We start from the raw sequence: 23,803 nt of genomic DNA on the forward strand, positions 1-23,803 counted from the left end.
CCCATACCGCTGGCATTGCCCGGCTCAAAGACGACTGGCTTATTCCTGAGCGGTCTGCCAGTTCCCTTTGGAAAGAACCAGTTGCCAGGAAACCAAGTGTTGTCAGTACCTGCAAGGAAATGGGTATTGCGTGGCTCCTCATTGTCTCTCTCTCTAGATTCGGACCCAACTCAGCACAGAGCTCCAAGAGGATAGCCCTTGGAAATCTGAAACGGCTGATAAGCCAGTCATCATCCTGGTATAGAAAATCATTGTGGTCCCAAAAAACTTGTTCTCGTCGGATTCTGCCATTAGCAATGTCCTCTAATAAGGCCAATGCTGCCATTGCCATAGACTAAGGGTTGTATCAACCGTTATGCTTTTATATGTTCTTATTTAATTTCATAATTTATATAATATTAATTATAATTATAATAAGGCTTGTGTGACAATATATGTCAATTATTTTATAAATTGCTAATTAATTGCAATGCTTCCCACAGGTGGTGGTGCGAGACTTGTAGAACAATTTGTTGTGCAATGTTTGCAACTTCACTTTATTGCCTGTAAGAGTCGCCAACGGACAAAAACAATGAGAAATGAACGTACGCCAGACATGAAATTGGCTTGGAGGAACGCACATTCTTGCGTTAATTTCACTGTTAGTACATCCGACCATGAGCGTGAAAGCTGGCGTACGCAAAGTTTTTGTGCGTACGCAAGGTTGATACATGAGACCCCTGGTGTCTGACAATATGTGTATGTATAAAATCTGGGGAAGCCAATGATCTATAATATAGAACTGGATTACTCATGACAGTGAAGCCGCCGTGCCGCCTTATTAGTAATCCCTAGAGTGAAAAAATGTAAATTAATAGGAAATTGTATTATTTTACTTAGAAAACATCACCTAACAAGTCAGCTTTTATCACTGGTGTCAAAAGTATTCACATTCATTACTCAAGTAGAAGTATAGACACGGGTTTAAAAAGACTTTTGTAGAAGTTAAAATATAAACTCAAGCTTTTTACTCAAGTAAAAGTTTAAAGGTACTTGTTTCAAAACTACTTAAAGTATAAAAGTAAAAGTAATGTAAGGAAAAAAATGACATTAAAAACAAAAGCTTAGGCCGTGCCACAGGGGCCTATTGTGCCCTACACCACCACCTCAGAATTTTTTTTTCCTAAAGGCCACAGGCCATAATGACTATAATGTTATATTAAAATGTTAGTTGAAACATTTAGGATGCACTAGGCTACCTGTTTCAGCTGCATATACAGTTGCAATCAAAACTACTTAACCCCTCAGAGACTGCAGTTCTTTACAAATACAAGCTTTTCTGAAGATCCAGGATAAAATAAAGATTGCATCTGTAACAGTTCACTGACATATTAAAAATGATATGGTCAATATAAACTCACCTAAAGGATTAGTACGAACACCATACTAATACTGCGTAGGACCCCCATTTGCCTTCAGAACTGCCTTAATTATAAGTGGCATTGATTCAACAAGGTGCTGAAAGCATTCTTTAGAAATGTTGGCCCATATTAATAGGATACCATCTTGCAGTTGAGGGAGATTTGTGGGATGCACATCCAGGGCACGAAGCTCCCATTCCACCACATCCCTAAGATGGGTTGAGATCTGGTGACTCTGGAGGGCATTGTAGTACAGTGAACTCATTGTCATGTTCAAGAAACCAATTTGAAATGATTCAAGCTTTGTGACATAGTGCATTATACTGCTGGAAGTAGCCATCAGAGGATGGGTACATGGTGGTCATAAAGGGATGGACAAGGTCAGAAACAATGCTCAAGTAGGCCGTGGCATTTAAACGGTGCCCAATTGGCACTAAGGGGCCTAAAGTGAGCCAAGAAAACATCACACCATTACACCATCACCAGCAGCCTGCACAGTGGTAACAAGGCATGATGGATCCATGTTCTCATTCTGTTTACGCCAAATTCTGACTCTACCATCTGATTGTCTCAACAGAAATCGAGACTCATCAAACCAGGCAACATTTTTCCAGTCTTCAACTGTCCAATTTTGGTGAGCTTGTGCAAACTGCAGCCTCTTTTTCCTATATGTAGTGGAGATGAGTGGTACCCGGTGGGGTCTTCTGCTGTTGTAGTCCATCCACCTCAAGGTTGTGTGTGTTGTGGTTTCACAAATGCTTTGCTGCATACCTCGTTTGTAACGAGTGGTTATTTCAGTCAAAGTTGCTCTTCTATCAGCCTGAATCAGTCCGCCCAATCTCCTCTGACCTCTAGCATCAACAAGGCATTTTCACCCACAGGACTGCCGCATACTGGATGTTTTTCCCTTTTTACACCATTCTTTGTAAACCCTAGAAATGGTTGTGCATGAAAATCCCAGTAACTGAGCAGATTGTGAAATACTAAGACCGGCCCGACTGGCACCAACAACCATGCCACGCTCAGAATTGCTTAAATCACCTTTCTTTCCCATTCTGACATTCTGTTTGGAGTTCAGGAGATTGTCTTGACCAGGACCACACCCCTAAATGCATTGAAGCAACTGCCATGTGATTGGTTGATTAGTTAATTGCATTAATGAGAAATTGAACAGGTGTTCCTAATAATTCTTTAGGTGAGTGTATAATGTACTATTGTACATGTACAATAGTAATAGTGTGAACATTTTAGTATATTGAGGGAACTAATTATTAAATCATGCACATAATGTATTTACTTTTTCCTTCATTTCATGTGCGGGGCTCCGTAATAATGTAATATTTTTGAGTTATATGATTTTTTAATAATACTGCTATGTCATAATTATTCAACCCCTATTCAACATTGCTTTTTTTAAATCACTTATTTGCGTGGTGGGGAATAAAACTCAAAACACAATTAAGCCTTTAGAAACTCGATTAAAAACAGAATAGCTTGAGCTGTGACACATACATACAGTTAGCCCGTGCATGTGCTTAAGTTGAGTAGCAAAAAATGTCAACAAAGATCTCACAAAAGCTAAAGAGAATAAACATTTTATTACTTTAGAAAGGCTAATGCTATATGAAGATTTCTAAAAGTTCCAAGAGACACAGTTCTCAGCCTTATTTCTTAGCTTGAAGTGTGTTGTACCAGAAAAACCTTGAGGGTGTTGAAGAAAAAGCAATATCGTAAAATGTTTAATCAGAGCAACTGAAGAAAACCTCCAATGTACAGCCAAAACTTGCAAGATGACCTGATGAAAGGAGGAAAACCATTTCAATGCAGTGTGTAAGAAGAACACTAGACACGTATGGCTTACATGTTGAGACATCTTGATGAATACCACTCTTGATCAAGAAGAACAAAAGGCAGACTTGAACTTGATAAAAATCATTTGTGTCGACCTATGCTCTCGAGGAATGTTTTATGGAGTGATGTGTCCACATGGATCAGCGGTATGTCTGCTGCAAAACACGCAAAGCTCATAAGCAGAAGAACACCATCTCCATCATCAAACTTGGAGGTGGATCAGTCCTGTTATGGGGTTATGGGGTAGCAGGAAGTGGAAATCATGACTGTATGAAGGACATCATGTATTCTGAAGTATCGGGCCATTTTGACAAGAATTGTGATGCCTTTGGTGCAAAGACTGAAGCTGATAATCAGTGGACTTTCCTGCAGGACAGTCATCTTACACATCAAAATCTACTTCTGCTTGGTTCAGTGATCAGTTATAGAATGTTCTTGAGTGGCCTGTTCAGTCTCTATAATTTAATTCTCATTGAAAATATATGGTTGAATTTAAAGAAAGCAGTGGTGAATGTGAAAACCAAAGATTATCTGGAAGCTTTTTCAGGCAATGAATAGGCCAAGACTGTAGGAGAGAGATGACAGAAGCTTCTAAGCACTTACAGACATCGTTTATTTGTGATTTTAAAGAATAAAAGATTCTGCACAAAATTTGGGTTTTGGGGGGTTGAATCATTTTGAACATAAATGTTCAAATGAGTCCAATTTCATCATGATTCATCAGTGTTCCATTCAACAAACTTTCTCTAATACTTTACTGATGGCTTTGTTAAATTGTTTTCATAAAATTTTGTTCGCCCCAGCAAAATTCCTTGCAGGTCTTAGGGGTTGAATAATTTTGATTGCAACTGTATGCCCATTGAAAATGACTTTAGTACAATGCAAATACATTAAAGAACTAGAGATATGTTGACTAGTTGCCTATACATATTGTAATGGTGCAAAAAGTCAATCTTCAGAGGCATGTCATCAATAACCTATAACCTATGGAATATAAATGTACATCCAATGGACAAGAAAATTGGTGCAGGCTTAGTAACAATTGCCCTTGTATGGTTGTCTATTTACAATAAATATTAGTGCTGTCAAAATGAATGATTAATCCAAGTGATTAATCAAAAATGAAAAATGAAAAATAACTCAAAATCCTGATACCTTTTTCATTGATACCTTCCTGTATTCGCTACGTACGTCTGCTATGTCCAGTGTTGGGGGGGTAACGAGTTACAAAGTTGGTATAGCCTACTTATCAGTCCCTCTTTGTGTGATTTTTGTGATCAAAATGACAGAATTTGCTGTGCCTTTCCACAAAATGTGCAATGATTTTTGCGGCATTTATTATTATTTTGCAGTCAAAATATACCATAGTAAACATTCTACTTACACTGTTATGACTTTTCTGACTTCGAAAACCATGGTAGGTCTCCAGACTAATGTTTGACAACACCAGCACTAGTGCCATTAAGTTCTACAGAAGGTGGCTCCAGCACCTGACAGTAAAGCACTCACCCTAATCACACATGTAAATCTCGGAGATGTCTAATGCCTGCATTTACATATGCAAGATGTATTTTTAAGAGTGCTTGTTCATCTGCAGTACGTCTTTAAGATGTTTCCTGTCAGATGTCAAATAGACATTTATTAGAATGCATGTAAAACTGCTTCTGAGACCATTATCAGAGTACACAGCAGATGATTCCCAGATCTTTAGCAGATGTCTTACACATGTAATAAATATATTACATCTGATAAAACGCACTTTAATTACTGTGTAACGATAGGACACAGGAGACGAGAGATCCGAGAACAGAGTGTTTATTGGGTAATCCAAAAATCAATGTCCAAAACAAGCTGGGGGTCAAAACCATGAAAGCCGTCCAGAAACAAAACAAACATGAAACAAGAAACTACAAGGGAACGCGAGGAAACTGGGTAACGGAAAATAAGGACTCCATGACACAGACAGAAAACAGACCGGTTAAATAGGTAGGATGATGACTGTCACGGTTCAGGGTGCTTCATCGGCTTCCCTGTTGTCTGTATCCTGTCATTGTCTGCAGCTCGTGACCTGGGCAATCAGTGCTGATACATTGGATACATTAGATTTCATGTTGACTTTGTGACAGTACTGTTTGTCTGTTTCCTTACCTGTTTTCCACTGTGTTGCTCAGGACGTCTAGACGAGGAGTCTTATGTTGGTCGCGTGCCCGAGATCTTCTGTCTCGTTTTTTCACGTCCTGTTGGGCATTGCACCAATGGTGGTCTCCACAGCCTGTGTCCACAGGTGACTGTACGGACGGCTCTGGAGTTGTTACACTTGGGTTTTTGTTCGTGTGTGTGTTCACACATGGGATTATTTTTGGATTCACAGTTGTACAAATAAACTGTTTCACTTTATCCTCTGCGTTTGAGTCCTCTCTCTTCACGCCTGACTGAATCTACTGACCATTATGGACTCAGCAGAGGAGATTGATGTCCTCCGTATCCTCAGACAGCAAGGCACGCTGCTGGGTAGACAGCAGGAGGAGATCACCGCTTCACGTCATGCATTTTTGGATCTGTCACTGCAACTGACCCAGCTCACTGAACGGCTTGATCGGCTTCGGATTATTCCTTCAGTGACTCCTGTTGTACAACCTCTGTCCGAGCCAGAGGCCGTGGCTTCCCATCATGCAGAACCTCGTCTCAATCCACCTGCTCCTTACTCCGGTGAGCCCAACTCATGTTGTTCATTTCTGTCACAATGTTCACTGACTTTTTCACTCCAGCCCTCCTGTTTTCCCATGGAGCAATCTAGAGTGGCATTCACCATCACGCTTTTAATCGGACAAGCGAGAGAATGGGGAACGGCCATGTGGGACAATGAACATCAGTGTTGCAGCTCATTTAAGGAGTTTTCAGAGGAGCACCGCAAGGTGTTCGATCGCTCTGCGCTTGGGACAGAGGCGGCGCGGGCGTTATCTTTTCTGCAACAGGGAGGTCGGTTGGTGTCGGATTATTCCATCGAGTTCCGCACTCTCGCTGCGTCATGCGGTTAGAATGCTAAAGCGCAGTGGGATCACTTTCTTCATGGGTTGGCTGACTACATCAAGGACTAGATATATTCTCTCTAACTGCCTCTCAGCCTCGACGGCTTAGTCGACCTCGCCATCCGCGTTGACAACCGGATAGCTCTCCGGTCCCAGCATCGGAGGGGCGTGGTCTCTCATGAACTCTTCTCCGACCTGGTCGCTGGAGCTGCGGGTGATGCCACTTCTCAGCATCTCGTCATGCCTGAGGAGGAGCCCATGCAGATCGGGAGAGCACGGCTGATGATCACCGAAAGGCGCCATCGTCTCACTCACAGTCTGTGTCTTTACTGTGGGGGTGGGTGGGACATGTGTTGGCCTCGTGAACATGGTTTCTGACAGGGGTCCCCAATTTGTGTCTAAGTTTTGGGCAGAGTTCTGTCGACAGCTGGGGGAGACTGCGAGTCTTTCCTCCGGGTATCAGGCAAACGGCTGAGCATGCTAACCAGGATCTGGAGAGAGTCTTGTGTTGTGTGGCATCCGCAGAACCGTCACCTTGGAGTTCCAGATTAACTATGGTGGAGTATGCTCATAACTCCTTCCTGGTCTCATCTACGGGTTTGTCTCCCTTCCAGTGCTGTTTAGGCTACCAGCCACCCTTATTCCCCTCCCAAGAATCTGATGTCGTTGTTCCACCCGCGCACTCGTTTATTCAGAAATGCCTCCGTACGTGGAGGGTCACCAGAGAAGCCCTCACTCGGACTGGTGACAGGAACAAGGTGTCAGCAGACCATCACCGTGCTAAGCCCCCACTTTACATGTGTGGTCAGAAGGTCTGGTTGTCCTCCAAGGACATTCCTCTAAGACTCCCCTCATGTAAACTGGGACCCAAATTTATTGGACCGTTTGCCATATCTAAGGTGCTCAGTCCGGTGTCAGTTAGACTCAATTTAATCTCCCAGTTTAAGAATATCCACCCGGTGTTTAATGTCTCTAAGATAAAGCCTGTCATTCCCTCCCCCCTTCAGCCCCAGACCTCTGTCCATCCGCCTCCTTTACTCATTGAGGGGTCTCCGGCTTATACGGTACGGCGGCTCCTTGATATGAGACGGAGGGATAGAGGTTATCAATACCTGGTAGACTGGGAGGGCTATGGTCCAGAGGAGAGATGCTGGATTCCAGCTCGTGACATTCTGTATCTCGCTCTCATTGACCAATTCCATCTGCATCATGGTGAGTCCTCCAGGAGTCGTCCCTGGGGGGGGGGTACTGTCACGGTTCAGGGTGCTGCATCGGCTTCCCTGTTGTTTGTGTCCTGTCATTGTCTGCAGCTCGTGACCTGGGCAATCAGTGCTGATACATCGGCGCTGGTGTGTGCAGATCACGAGCTGATTGCTCTCACCTGTCGCTTGTTCCCATTTTCCCTTATATTCCCTGCTGTGTCTGTCCTTTGTTGTCAGTAGATTTCGTGTTGACTTTGTGACAGTACTGTTTGTCTGTTTCCGTACCTGTTTTCCACTGTGTTGCTCAGGACGTCTAGACGAGGAGTCTTACGTTGGCCGCGTGCCCGAGATCCTTTGTCTCGTTTTTCCACGTCCCGTTGGGCATTGCACCAGTGGTGGTCTCCACAGCCTGTGTCCGTAGGTGACTGTACGGACGGCTCTGGAGTTGTTACACTTGGGTTTTTGTTCGTATGTGTGTCTCACACATTGGATTATTTTTGGATTCATGGTTGTACAAATAAACTGTTTCACTTTATCCTCTGTGTTTGAGTCCTCTCTCTTCATGCCTGACATAATCTACTGACTATTAAAGTGAAGACACCTGAGTGCAATTAACAGGTGTGCAATTACCGTGATGAAGGGACAATGCTTTGTGGGAAATGTGGTGCCTGCGGTGAGGTGCCTATTGGGAAGTGAGACCACTAGTGGACACCCAGGGAAACACAGACCAGACACTGTGACATACTGTCATTCATAATGTCTAAATATCATTTAATGAATACAAAAAATATAGGCTATATTAGGGAGTGGAAATGGCCTGTAAGTACTTCTCTGCATTCATCTACTAGTGATCATTTAATATCTTTTTGGTTTGCTTTCCTACATTAAAAAACTTAGTTTTAAAAAAGGGGGAAACCTATTTAGGATGAACAAATCATCTTTCTTTCAAATTCTGTAATGCTTAAAGCACTGAAGTGCTGGGAAAAGTTGAGTGAAGTATTTAAAATCACTTGAAAACATTAGACCATTTATGCCACAAGTTGTCCCTGTAGTTTACTGTTAAATCCATGGTCAATGGTGGAGATTTTGTGCTTATTGAAGAATGTTTTTCCTGGTTTCCGAATCAGTGGCGTTTGTTCTGATATCAGCTTTAACAGAATTCTTCACTCAATCTGAATGCATCTCACAAGATTTGACAGAGATGTTGATTCTGTGGTGAATTCACTGCTTTCTTCACTGTATCTCCCAGCGCTGTGTGTCTGGCGCTTTCGGCTTATTTGTCCAGTGTAGCTCTTGTAAATCGTTCCTGATGAGAATGCAAGGCCTTTCTTCAAGTATAACCACAATCAAATTCACTCCATTCAGATGGCGCGATTTATCTGGATTGGTTTTTTTTTCTGTGTTTTTTGTTTTTGAATGATGACAAGTCAGAATTAAAACAAGCCAAAATGAAATAGCAGTTCTACCAGAAAGACTCAGGAGGTGTAGATGAGACTAAAGTATTTATTTACAAAAACAGAATTATTCTGATGTAGGCCCCATCCTACATCAGAAGTTTGTAGATACCCATCAAGTTTGTAGATACCAGCTAATCCTGCCGAAGACGAAGGCAGGGCGGAGCCTACATCCCGCATGGACAGGGCCAACCTGTTGGTGGTGGGGAGGATGGAGGGAAACAGCGGCAGGATCTGCAAAAACAGTAGGATGTGAGAAGTGCACTTTTATATCCCATGTGTTGAGAACCAATTGGCTAGACCTTAATTGGAATGTGACGTGGCATTAAGTCTTCCTAGTAGAACTAGCACTAACGCATTAATTTCTACCAGAAAGACTCAGGATGTGTAGATAAGACTATTTATTTATTATTATATATAGTATTTATTTACAAAAACAGAATTATTTTGGCCTAGGCCTCATCCGTAGTGTGGATCTGAAGTTTGTAGATACCAGCTAATCCTGCCGAAGACGAAGGCAGGGCGTAGCCTACCCCAAAAGAAAGATGAAAAATGTAATACAGTGAAGTATTTTTTATTGGATCCTGGAACATTAATGAAAAGAGATAAATAGCCAGACATAATACAGTATCAGATTATAGCTAAAGTATGAGCTTATATGGCAATTAAGATAGACCACAGAGCCTCCGATAGACAGGCCACAATAGGCCGCAGAAAAGGCCCCAGTGGGCCACAGAGGAGAAGGCCAAAGAAACGGTCTGCAGAAGTAAATTACACTTAAATTATACTTAGTTGTAGCTGTATGATCGTTTCGTCTGAAGAGCTGGTGGGGGTGCTGTTGTAGCTGTATGATCATTTCGCCTGAGGCGCTGGTGGCGGTGCTGTTGTAGCTGTATGATCGTTTTGCCTGAGGCGCTGGTGGCGGAGCTGTTGTAGCTGAATGATCGTGTCACCTGAAGTGCTGATGGGGCTGCTGTTGTAGCTGAATGATCGTGTCGCCTGAAGTGCTGATGGGGCTGCTGTTGTAGCTGAATGATCATATCGCCTGAAGTGCTGGTGGGGCTGCTATTGTAGCTGCATGATCGTTTCACCTGAGGTGCTGCTGGTGCTGCTGGCGCTGCTGTTGTAACTGTATGATCGTTTTACTTGAGGCGCTGCTGGTGGTGCTGTTGTAGCTGAATGATCATTTCACCTGAGGCGCTGCTGGTGGTGCTGTTTTAGCTGTATGACCGTTTCACCTGAGGCGCTGTTGGTGGTGCTGTTGTTAACTGCAGGATCGACCGCTGAGACACTGTAGTGGTGATACTGGTGTTAGCTGTGTGGTCATCCAATTGAGGTGGCGCCTTGGTGGTGGTGATAGCTGCCGATTTAATAATGCTATTTGAACAGAAGTAACAACATTATGTTATGGTGGATGTCAGATTTGTTAGAGATAATTAGAAACACAGAGGCATATTCCTGTAAACAGCTGAAGTTAGGGTGGAAAAAAGGATGTTGGGATGAAACGATGTTTGTGAGTGGGGTGTGTTGCAAGATGCAGTGAGAGAGGGAGTTGGGAGGTAGAGAATGAAATAAGATTTAAATAGAATTGGAGGTTGAAGGGAGACTGGCTGGTCTGCATGAGCAAAGACTAAAGAATACACAAGACGTGTCACTCCTTAAGTTTTGAATGGCGTGAGGGACGTTGAATGGTCATCTGAAATTTAGAAGTAGCTGTAGAGAATTATTAGAAAACATGGAGCTGTATTGCTGATTGTTGTCTATTTACTTATTAAGCCATACCAGCATATGAGGATATATGTCATGGCAAAAATCAGTTAATACTGTACATAAAATCAATCCGTGCACAAGTCTTTAATATATACACGAGTCAAGGGGGGAACAATTTAGACTGTTCAATTTGACCAGCCTGCGTGTCTTTGGGCTGTGAGCCGTATTGCTGTAATCAGCTGAAAAGAAAGGTATGGGAATGGATGTTGGGATGAAAGGATGTTTGTGAGTGCAGTTTTATGAACGAAATGTGAGCCTAGAGAAGAGTGATCATGTTGAATGAGTGCAGGTGGAATTACGTCTTGCCTGCTGCTAAGGGGCGCTGCGGTTTGATGCTGTGGAGGAGAATTCCCATGACGTTACGCGTGACAGAGAGTGGAGTTGCCGGAAGTGCTGAGAGCTCAAAGTTTGTCATGACAGAAGTTTTATTGAAACTAAATTTAGTTGAAATAACTGTTTGTTATCTGTACGATTGAATACCTTGCATTTAAGAGCGTGTTGAAGGCGTGAAAGCGTGAGAGAGCGGCCGCGACGAGAGCGAGAATTCCGTTTCTGCGTCCACCACACAAATAATGATGACGAACTAGGCCCGCGGATCTCACTGCAGAGAATCCGCCTGAGATGAGCCTGTGAGTGGGCGCTTGTGGCCAAGAATGTGCGTGATCGAACGCCACCATTCTGAAAGGGACTGTGATCGGAATCGGGTGAGAGGTGATCGTCGAGTGTCGTCAGTGACATTGAATTAAACAGCATGCCATTCAGACCCAGTAAGTACACCTGTCCTTCGAGAGAATGAGACCAGCAGTGTGGTGTGACATGATCCGGTATATATGGAGGTTCTTAGAAGTCAGGTGATTGTTCGGGCGTACCCCTGCCCCAAACTTTAGTTAATACCAATGATCTCCATGTAGTATAGATTTGTTGAAAAGAGGTAATACAGTATTACACCACCACCACCAGTATTTGCGAATAGATCACTTAGACAGACATAATACAAAATCAGATTATAGCTAAAGTATTATCTTATATGGCAATGAAGATGGGCCGCAGAGCCTCAGAGCGAGAGGCAACCATAGAATAGATAGTAATAGAGGCCGAGAAGACTGGATATTGATAGTGGCCGAGAAGGCCGAATATTGATAGGGCCCACTATAGGCAAGACAGTAATAGAGACCCAGGGGCCATACTGAGGAAAAGAGGTCTTACCTCATAGCTACAAAGGGTAAACCCAAAAAGGGAAGATAATATCAGAAAGAATGCCACTAGGGGAAGGCCAGAGAAACAGGATACAGAAAGAAAATGCCACATAGATAGGCAAACAAAATGGAGGTCACGGAAAGAAATACCATTGGTTGAAAGTGGTAATAGGAATAGTATTTCACCACCACCAGTAATTGCAAATAGATAGTCAAAATAGAAGTGATTATGAAAGCCTTTAAAGATGTATCAGGTTATATCTTAAAAGGATTTAGCTTATAGAGTATAGGAGAAGGGCCACAATATTGATAGAGGCCACGATAGGCCATGCTGAGAGTTAGGCCATGAAAGGCAACAGAAAAGGCCCCAGTGGGCCACAGAAGATGTAACGGCCTTGATAGGCCTTAAAAGAAAAACCACAATGGCCGTGGAGAAAAGCCTAGCTAGGCAGAGGAAAACGTCACAGGCCAATTTTGCGAAGGACAATATTATAACCGTGTTGGAACCGCAGGTGGTGAGTAAAACTTAGTAGAACTTAGTCATTTTCCAAAACCGCTAAGCAAATATATACAGTTTCAATACATACCACATAGAGACGTCCTGCTGTAGTCGTTGCTGCTGCTGCTCTTGTTCAATTTCAGCCTCGGGATCTGATTCTGGATCATAAATATACGGCTGAATCTGACTGTTAGCCATGGTTTGTTTTGGTTGATGGTTTTTCCCTCACGGTAATGTCACAGCTTCCAGACACTCTCAACGCAAAAGCTTACGCGCGCTCGTGATTCTTTAGCTCCGCCCACACGTCACGCCTCCAGCCGCTCGTGTTTTTCCGGGGAAAAAACGGTACAGACTATCTTTCTCTTATAAATATAATAAAACTAAAGACTTTTTGGAGATATGAAGGATGCAGTACTACTCTATAGATACTCAAGATTAACAGGATATTGAGTGAAAATTAGCACCCCCCCCCCCCCCCCCCCCTTTAACATGAGGAGCATATGTGAAGGACCACCACCAGTAGTTTGCAAAGAGTACTATACTGTACCTTGGGTTTTACACAAAATAGTTAAGAGTCTAATCTTGACAGAAATACAATGAGGATGATCATGTACATGACAATAGATGAGGATTACGGGAATTCTAAACCACTGCATTGAGTAAGAGAGACCATTAGTTTAGGTTACATGTAGAGATGTTCCGATACCCTTTTTCTCTTCCTGATACCGATTCCGATACCTGGGCTCTGGGTATCGGCCGATACCGAGTACTGATCCGATACCTGGGTGTGTATCTGTATATAGAGCTGTTAAGTGAAGACCTCAATAGACGGTGATATGTGAAGGCCAAGATTTCATAAACCGTAATGGACAAACTTACTTAATGACGACCATAGAAGTGTTATGCAAAGTGCCACAACAGCAAAGTAAGACCGAAGTCAATAGGTATGAGGAACAGAATGAACCAACACTAGTAGATGCCAAAATAAATAAGCCTTGATTATAACTTGAAGTCTGCATAGGATCAAAATTTACTTTACTTGCTAGCACACATTGCTTGTCTTGATGTAAACAATTAATCATTGTTTGTCTTTGTAATCTTTAATCAAAGTCTGAACATTTACTTCAACTCCGTAATGCATTTTTTTTCTGATGACGACAGTTTGACAGCATGTGCAGAATATCCTTAAACATGCCCCTCCAGCAATTAGTTTGCTATGAGTGAGAGAGACAAGGAGCTCAACCAAAACCATGTGTTCTAATTAATATTCTGTTTCAGCTGGAGATGTCACTACACTGAAATAAAGTCAGCAGCAGCTTCCGGGTCACGTGGACTTTAAAATGCCTGTGGAGCATTGAGCCGAATCTTACCTTACCTTGAAACATTTTAATTCCTAAAAATAAATAATGAGAACATGACATAGATGATGTCATGCGCTAATTACCATATTTATGACATAAGTGCGTCGTATTGTATTGCCTCCCTGCAATTTAATTAAGCCATTTAATTTAATTCTCAGTAAAACTGTTTTTATTACTATATTTTAATGTTTCTGTTGTCAGACAACAGAATGAATATTATAATGTCTGAAACACGGTCCATTTAGACTACAACCAGCTCTCAAACATTATTCTGCACTAATGAAATCAAATACACATACGTTAAAGTCAGTGCAGACTGATGTCGGCTATACTTGCTTGTAAAATAGAGTTAGAAGCACCAGAATATCTTTTTTTTTTTACTGAAAGTGCTGTTCCTCTCTGCGCTCGCTGAACACAGCAGAAGCAGAGAGAGACGCTCGGATGGGAAAGAGAGACCTTGCGCTTGTGCGGCAGCACCAGAGAGTCTCAGACTAAATAATGATTGCCCTAAAAGTCGCTAGATTTGTCGCTAGTCACTTTTTTGGAAGAAAAAAAAGTTGCTAAATCTAGCGTAAATATTGGAACTCTAAAACAGAACTTCTCTGGCTAACTCCTGCAAAACTTGATAGACTCCATTTAACCATATGAACCCTACGAGTGAACTTTTAAAAAGAAACCGGATCGCAAATATAAGTAATGTATGGACTAGGACAAAGATAGAAAAATAAATCTTGATACATTACCATTGCAGAAGGATAAAAATGCTGTACATTTAACAATGCTGCCTTACAAGCCAGTTAAACTTTGATGGCTATTGAATCCTGTGAAAGTATAAAGTCCTTTCACAAAGATTTTTGCAGAACTTTAAAGCAGATGTTATGAGTGAGCACACACTGTTCAGGACATTAAATCATGGGGCACAAACTAAATTAACAATAGTAGTAAATATAACCTCCAAGTCCAGACATTGGTAAAGTTTATGAGGAAATCCTGAGATGAAGTGACCTATGATAGGAAGAACATATAACAGACCATAGAAAGGCCTTGGCAGATTATACGAATGTAGTATGAAATGATTAGTCAATATAATGTGTATTGCGAAAACTTTAGTGTTTGAGCATAGCAACAAAACGTGTCCATTTATGTTCATGCTATTATTCAGAGGATGCTGGTGCAGAAATAGACAGCGAATATAGAATATAGCGAAAATAGACCTCCTTGCAGAATGGTCTACGTGACAGGAGAGACTTAAGTCGTAATACTTACCCCATTCCCATACAAAGCATTCAGGATTTGATGAAACATATAGCATATTTTTACGGAAATGAATAATTCGAGCAACAATCTTTCAGTATAAAAGATTGTATCCTTTGTTAACAAGCCTAAAAATGCCTCGTTACAAACGAGTTAATCCAAAAATTGTATGCATTAATTTGATCAACATTTAATTATGCAGTGCCTGTTTGCTACAGAAGCATGAAACGTCCAGTGTTTTATCTTGAATGTGTGAGTATATATCCTTGCAGAGAATAAAATTAATGCCCAAGTGCCACAAGTGCATAAAACCAAACTGATACTTATAATGCTGTAGACTGATGAAGAGGTGGAGGCGAGGAAACCTAGGCAACCCTGGAAAGCACTCGGAACTCCGCCAATGTTTCACATCCTCTGTCGAGAATACTCCGAAGCCTGTATATCATCCAACACAAACGACTGCAAACATTCACCGTGACACCGAGCAATGCCAATGATCCCATGTGCATCTTGAGAGGAACGTCAAACTCGCAATAGTTTGCATGAAACTAACTTAACTATATGCAAATAACCCAAGGAAAGTCAAGCAATAATACACGCGATCGCTTGAGCAAGAAACAACAAAAACAAACACAATAGAATGTGAGAAGTGCACTTTTATATCCCTCGTGTTGAAAGCCAATTGGCTAGACCTTAATTGGAATGTGATGTGGCATTAAGTCTTCCTGCTTATGCTTTCATTAACAAACCTATTTTTAAAATGTAAGGAGTGGAAAGTACACATAATTGCGTGAAAATGTAAGGAGTAGAAGTAAAAAGTCAGCTGAAAAATAATTACTCCAGTAAAGTATAGATACCTCCAAAAAAATTTACGGACCGCAACTCTGATTGGTTGTTTCTTATCGGGAGCGGTCTGTAACTTTTTTGTGTGTTCAAAGTATACAAAATGTATATAATAAGCGAGTACACCATGAATCCATTTTCCAAACGTGTTTTCGTGTTTTTAGCATGTCCTGAATCACTAGGGTACACCTATAATAAGTGTTTATATTCAGTCTATTTTAGATTGCTTCAGGGGTACCGCGGCGGAGTAGCCCAGTACCTTTGTGATTCTTCATAGACATAAACAGAGAGAAGTAGCTCCGGCTACAATGTCCTTCCACAACACCCAAGCAGTTCTGTTTATTAATGTAATGTAATGATAAAAATTTAACTTTCATATATTTTAGATTCATTGCACACCAACTGAAATATTTCAGGTCTTTTATTGTTTTAATACTGATGATTTTGGCATACAACTCACGAAAACCCAAAATTCCTATCTCAAAAAATTAGCATATTTCATCCGACCAATAAAAGAAAAGTGTTTTTAATACAAAAATAAAGTCAACCTTCAAATAATTATGTTCAGTTATGCACTCAATACTTGGTCGGGAATCCTTTTGCAGAAATGACTGCTTCAATGCGGCGTGGCATGGATGCAATCAGCCTGTGGCACTGCTGAGGTGTTATGGAGGCCCAGGATGCTTCGATAGCGGCCTTAAGCTCATCCAGAGTTTTGGGTCTTGTGTCTCTCAACTTTCTCTTCACAATATCCCACAGATTCTCTATGGGGTTCAGGTCAGGAGAGTTGGCAGGCCAATTGAGCACAGTAATACCATGGTCAGTAAACCATTTACCAGTTGTTTTGGCACTGTGAGCAGTTGCCAGGTCGTGCTGAAAAACTAAATCTTCATCTCCATAAAGCTTTTCAGTAGATGGAAGCATGAATACTTGACACTGGACTTCAGGCATTTTGTCATTTCCTTCTCCCCAGTCTTCCTCCAGACTATGGCACCTTGATTTCAGAATGACATGCAAAATTTGCTATCATCTGAAAAAAGTACTTTGGACCACTGAGCAACAGTCCAATGCTGCTTCTCTGTAGCCCAGGTCAGGCGCTTCTGCCGCTGTTTCTGGTTCAAAAGTGGCTTGACCTGGGGAATGCGGCACCTGTAGCCCATTTCCTGCACACGTCTGTGCACGGTGGCTCTGGATGTTTCTACTCCAGACTCAGTCCACAATCTTCCTCAGGGTCCGGTCACCTCTTTTCGTTGTGCAGCGTTTTTTGCCACACTTTTTCCTTCCCACAGACTTCCCACTAAGGTGCCTTGATACAGCACTCTGGGAACAACCTATTCATTCAGAAATTTCTTTCTGTGTCCTACCCTCTCACTTGAGGGTGTCAATGATGGCCTTCTGGACAGCAGTCAGGTCGGCAGTCTTACCCATGATTGCGGTTTTGAGTAATGAACTAGGTTGGGAGTTTTTAAAAGCCTCAGGAATCTTTTGTAGGTGTTTAGAGTTAATTAGTTGATTCAGATGATTAGGTTAATAGCTTGTTTAGAGAACCTTTTCATGATATGCTAATTTTTTGAGATAGGAATTTTGGGTTTTCATGAGCTGTATGCCAAAATTATCAGTATTAAAACAATAAAAGACCTGAAATATTTCAGTTGGTGTGCAATGAATCTAAAATATATGAAAGTTAAATTTTTATCATTACATTATGGAAAATAATGAACTTTATCACAATATGCTATTTTTTTGAGAAGGACCTGTATATATACTTGAATATGACAAATTATAATAGGAAGAACTATAAATATATAGTAAATAAACCATATATTGTTATAGTCATGTGTTTATTAGTCATGTTGAACCAATGAAAGAAGTTAAGTCTTCTGTTTCCCTTTCATAGGTTCATTTCAATGCTGCGATGATGTCATCGCTTTGGGAACACCTCCGGTGTATGCTCATATATGCATGCTGAGCGCTATTTCATCAGATTTTAATTCCGAATCATCTGTTGCCCATCGGAAAGAGATTCTTCTGTTCTAAGCCATCTATTTATATAGAGCAGTTTACTCCTCTAAGGAGGACACAAGGAGTTTTCCAGTATGTATGGATGCATGTTACACGGACTCAGGAGGAAACAGGTAGGAAGACCGCTTTGCTATCTGTGTTTGAAAATAAATAAGTTGCACAAGGAGAGATGTTCATTCAACCCCCGCTGTTCTAGTTCTTTGGTTGCCGAGGTGCCGCATGAGCTTTACACTTAGGGTGACGGCGATGAGCCCAAGTTTTCAGAGAGGGAGAAAACAGAATTAATCCCCTTTTCTCTCACTCTATTCCCCGGAACACGCACGCTCAGCAGAAGAGCGCCTTGTGAGTCAGGTGGTTAGTCATATCTGATTCCCGCTCCGGAAGTTTGTAATTGGTTCTTTTGGCTGCAGATTGGATGATGCATACTCTACAGCAGCCCCTGGCTCTTGAGCTCGCAGGCGACACAAGCTGTAGATATAAGCTATGGGTTAAGGGGCAGGCTTACTGATATAATATTTCCACCGCTGCTTTACTCCCTCCCTGGATAAAGTGTTTTCTAAAATGTATTAAAATAATATGAGAGACACTGATTTGAGGACGTTGAGTCATGCACTATGGTCTTTGGCGCTTAGAGCTACCAAGCATTAGTTGACTAATTACTATTTCTTTCAGCTCTGCTGCAGCATTGAGCTGAAACAAATAATTGGAAGAGCTCATGTGTTTCAGAGTATTTCTTATAGCAAGCTATAACAGTGAGCAGGCATTTTCCCTTCTCTCTCTGTTACCTGCTTAGCTGTACTAATGCAGACAAAGTTCATTTGATGTGATTATGCTTCCAACTCTTGTTCGTGTAACGTTTTTAAATACAGACTCTGAGGAGTCCTGCAGCAGGTGTTTGTTGTGCATTATGATGTTGGTGCTTCAAGCTACCAAACATTATTTTGCCCGACTACTTACTATTTATTTCAGCTCCACTGCTGTATTGAGCTAAAACAAATAAGTAAAAAAAAATGCATGTGCTTTAGAATATTTCTTGTAGCAAGCTATAATAAGGTGGTTAAAAATTCCCCTTTCTACCTAACGTTACCTGCTGTGCTGTACTAATGCAGACACGTTCATTTGGTTTGGTGCTTATGCTTCCAACTCTTGTTCGTGTACTGTTTTAGACGCAGACTGTGAGGAGTCCTGCACAGATGTTTGTTGTGCACTTATTTTGGCACTTCGTCCTACCAATAATAGTTGCCTGACTACTTCCTTCAGCTCCGCTGCTGCGTCGAGCTGAAACAAATGGAAAAGCTCATGTGTTTCAGAGTATTCTTATAGCAAGCTATAACGTTGAGCTGGCAGGTTTTGCTCTCTCTCTGTTATCGGCTGCGCTGCGCTGCACTGATGCAGTAGATACGTTCATTTGATTTGGCGCTTACACTTCCAACTCTTGTTCGTGTACTGTTTTTAGATGAAGACTCTGATGAGGAGTTCCGCACAGATGTTGTTGTGCACTGTGATTTAGGCGCTTCAAGCTACCAAACATTATTTTGCCCAACTACTTACTATTTCTTTCAGCTCTGCTGCTGCATTGAGCTGAAACAAATAAGTGGAAAAATGTACGTGCTTCAGAATATTTCTTATAACAAGCTATAACAGTGAGTAGGGTAAATTCCCCTTTCTCCCTTACGTTACCTGCTGCACTGTACTAATGCAGACACAAACCTGAACCGGGAACACTTCCCATAACACCCGATGTACTTGCTTACATCATTAGAAGAAAGGCATCTACGCTAATATTAGTATTAGTTTTTCTCTTATTCCGAGGTCACCGTAGCCACCAGATCCAGTCTGTATCCAGATCAGAGGGTCACTGCAGTCACCCGGAACCAGTACGTATCCAGACCAGATGGTGGATCAGCACCTAGAAAGGACCTCTACAGCCCTGTAAGACAGCGTAGACCAGAACAAGTAGAGCCCCAAATACAGATCCCCTGTAAAGACCTTGGCTCAGCCGACCACCAGGACAAGACCAGAGGAAACAGATAATTATTTTGAACTGGCTTTAACTGTCATTTTGCATTATTGACACACTGTTTTCCTAATGAATATTGTTCAGTTGCTTTGACGCAATGTATTTTGTTTAAAAAAAAAAACCTTGGAGGGGGGGAGCAGTTCTCCTATGACCAGACGAAACCAGCAGTTCAATTCCAGGCTGCAGCAAATTCAGATTGTGCAGAAAATCATCTGTTTCTTGTGGTCTTGTCCTGGTGTTCGTCTGAGAAAAGGTCTTTACAGGGGATCTGTATCTCCGCTGTCTTTCAGGGATGTAGAGGTCCTTTCTAGGTCCTGATCCACCATCTGATCTGGATACGTACTGGATTAGGGTGACTGCAGTGACCCTCTGATCTGGATACTTACCGGATCTGGTGGCTACGGTGACCTCGGAATAAGAGAGAAACAGACTAATATTAACGTAGATGCCATTCTTCTGTCACGGACAGAAGAGAGAGACAACAGGTGATTCAGGTAAGTAGAGGTTTAATAGGATATAGGCAGGAATTACGTTATCGGGAACGGAGAACAGATGGTGGCAGGCAAGCTGGGTGATCAGACGGTGGATATTCAGATGATACCAGCGAGGTTTAGGCAGTAGAGTCGTTGTTTCTCTGACGAGACCAGACAGAGAGTGACAGGAGCTGAGGGCTTATGAAGAGGTAGTGGTGATCAGGTGCAGGTGCGGTGACTTCAATAATCAGGGGATAATGAGCGGATGGGAGGAGTCAGGTGATCGGACTTTGATGGTGTGGCAGGTGTTACTGGTGGTTCCGTGACAGTACCCCCCCCTCTACGGGCGGCTCCTGACGCCCGCGCTACACGTCGACGGGGTCGGCCTCGACCTCTCGGCGCAGGGCGGTTAGGGTGGGAGTTGTGGAACTGGGTGAGGAGGGATGGGTCCAGGATGTCATCCCTAGGGACCCAAGAACGTTCTTCGGGGCCATATCCCTCCCAGTCTACTAGATATTCTAGGCGACGGCCCCGCCGACGGGAATCCAGGATATCCTGCACACGGTGAATTGACTCATCTACAGCAATTTCTGGAGGAGGGGGTACGTCCACACCATCAGGTCCTGGGGAAGGAGAAACAAGAGGGTCAGTGAAGGGTTTCAACAGTGAGACATGAAATGATGGTGCGATCCGGTAGTGTGAGGGAAGGTGAAGACGATAGGTGACCTCGTTGACCTGCCTCTCGATAGTGAAGGGACCTATGTATCGGGGACTCAGCTTACGACAGGGTAGGCGAAGACGGATGTCTCTGGTGGAGAGCCAGACCTTTTGACCCGGTTGGTACTGGGGTGTATCTCTCCTCTTGGTGTTGGCCTGGCTCTGGTGTCTTCGCACTGCCCGTTGGAGATGGACGTGTGCTGAGTCCCATACCCTCTCACTCGCTTCGAACCAGGTGTTGACCGCTGGGACTTCTGACGGCTCTCCCGACCAGGGGAAGAGAGGAGGCTGGTACCCGAGTATGCATTGAAATGGTGTTAAACCGGTGGTGTCTTGGCGTAGTGAGTTCTGTGCATACTCGGCCCATGGGAGGTAGCGGCTCCAGCTTCCTTGGTTCTGGTGGCAGTAGGTTCGTAGGTATCTTCCAATCTCTTGAATCTTGCGCTCAGTCTGACCGTTGGATTGGGGATGGTACCCTGAAGATAGGCTGACTGAGACTCCAAGTAACCTGAAGAATGCATGCCAGACTCGGGAAATGAATTGGGGACCTCTGTCAGATACAATGTCTTCTGGTAGACTAAAGTGGCGGAATACTTGGTGGAATAGTAGGTTGGCAGTCTCAAAGGCAGTGGGAAGACCTTTTAAGGGGATGAGCTTACATGCCTTGGAGAAGCGGTCGACCACGACTAGGATGCTGGTGTGAGAATCTGAAGGTGGGAGATCTGTCATGAAATCTACGCCCAGATGGGACCAGGGACGATGTGGTATGGAAAGTGGTTTCAGCTTCCCTTCTGGGAGTCGCCGTGGGGTATTGGAGATGGCACAGACTGAGCACCCACGAACATACTGAGCGACATCCTGCGCGATGGAGGGCCACCAGAACCGGTTGCGAAGGAGTGAGAGGGTTCGGTGGCTGCCTGGGTGTCCAGAGCCCGGAGACGTGTGAACTGAGTCCATGAGGGACAGGCGTAGAGAAGATGGAACGTATGTCTTTCCCTCAGGACCTCCCGGCGGAGCTGGCTCGGAGCGGGTGGCTTCCCGGATACGATCTTCAATAGCCCATTCGATGGGACTGACAATGACGGTTGGAGGGAGTATAGTTTCAGGAGGTGATAATTCGGGTTCTGGTGCATGAAGACGTGAGAGAGCATCTGCTCTGAGATTTTTGTCTCCTGGTCGATAGGTTACTCGAAAATTGAAACGAGTGAAGAAGAGGGCCCATCGGGCTTGACGAGGATTTAGACGTTTGGCTTCCTGAAGATATTGGAGGTTACGGTGGTCCGTAATGACCTCAACTTGATGGTGTGCTCCCTCTAGCCAGTGTCTCCATTCCTCGAAAGCCATCTTTATAGCCAGTAGTTCCCGATTACCGATATCGTAATTACGCTCCGCCGGGGACAGTTTCTTGGAATAGAAGGCACATGGATGGAGTACTGGAGGCTTCCCCTGCTGTTGAGATAGTATTGCTCCCACTCCAGTCGATGAGGCGTCCACTTCGACCACGAAGGGGAGGTCTGGGTTGGGAAGGATCAGGATGGGAGCTGAACAGAAGGCGTTCTTCAGTTTCTGGAAAGCTTGGATGGCAGTTGGGTTCCAGGACAGAGACTTGGGCCGACCCTTAAGGAGGGAGGTGAGAGGTGAACTGATGATACTGTATTGATGGATGAAACGACGGTAGAAGTTTGCGAATCCTAGGAATCTCTGGAGGTCTTTGACGGTGGTAGGTTGCGGCCAGTTTTTGATGGTGTCCACCTTCCTCTGGTCCATTTGGATTCCCTGTGGGCTGATGATGTAGCCGAGGAAGTGAACCGTGGTACAGTGGAACTCACATTTCTCCAATTTAAGGAACAATTGATGATCTCTGAGTTTTTGCAGGACTTGACAGACATGGCGGTGGTGTTCAGATAGGTTCTTGGAGAAGATTAAGATGTCATCAATATAAACGATCACGAATTTGGTCAGGAACTCACGGAACACTTCATTCATGAAGGCTTGGAAAACAGATGGGGAGTTGGACAGCCCATATGGCATAACAAGATATTCATAGTGGCCAGATGGGGTAATGAACGCTGTCTTCCACTCATCGCCTCTTCGGATGCGTATGAGATTATATGAACTTCTGAGGTCCAATTTGGTGAAGATTTTGGCTCCGTGAAGTTGTTCCAGAGCAGTCGGTACCAGAGGAAGGGGATAGCGGAATTTGACCGTTTGCTCGTTGAGTGCCCGGTAGTCAATGCACGGCCTCAAGCCTCCGTCCTTCTTACCCACAAAGAAGAAGCTGGATGCAGCAGGGGAAGTAGATGGTCGAATGAACCGCTGTTGTAGGGCTTCCTTGATGTACTCCTCCATGGCCCTCTGCTCCGGGATGGACAGTGGGTAGATCCGACCCTTGGGTAAGGTGGCTCCAGGCAGCAGGTCAATGGCACAGTCCCATGGCCGATGAGGTGGTAGCTGTGTCGCTTGTTGCTTGCTGAATACATCCTGGAACGCCCGGTACTCAAGGGGAACCTCTGCTAGGTGGTTGGATTCTGGACTTTCGATCGACGTGGAGTGAAGGTGAAGACGAGAGGAAGAAGGGGATTCATCCGGAGCGGGTTTCCGACTGCAGATCTTGATGACGGGTTGAAGACAGGATAAGGAGCAGGATTCACCCCATTGCGTAATTTCCCCTGTGGTCCAGTTGACTCGCGGCGAGTGTTCGGACATCCACGG

The sequence above is a fragment of the Carassius gibelio genome, chromosome A24 (assembly GCF_023724105.1).
Source record: "Carassius gibelio isolate Cgi1373 ecotype wild population from Czech Republic chromosome A24, carGib1.2-hapl.c, whole genome shotgun sequence".
Taxonomy (NCBI): Eukaryota; Metazoa; Chordata; class Actinopteri; order Cypriniformes; family Cyprinidae; genus Carassius; species Carassius gibelio.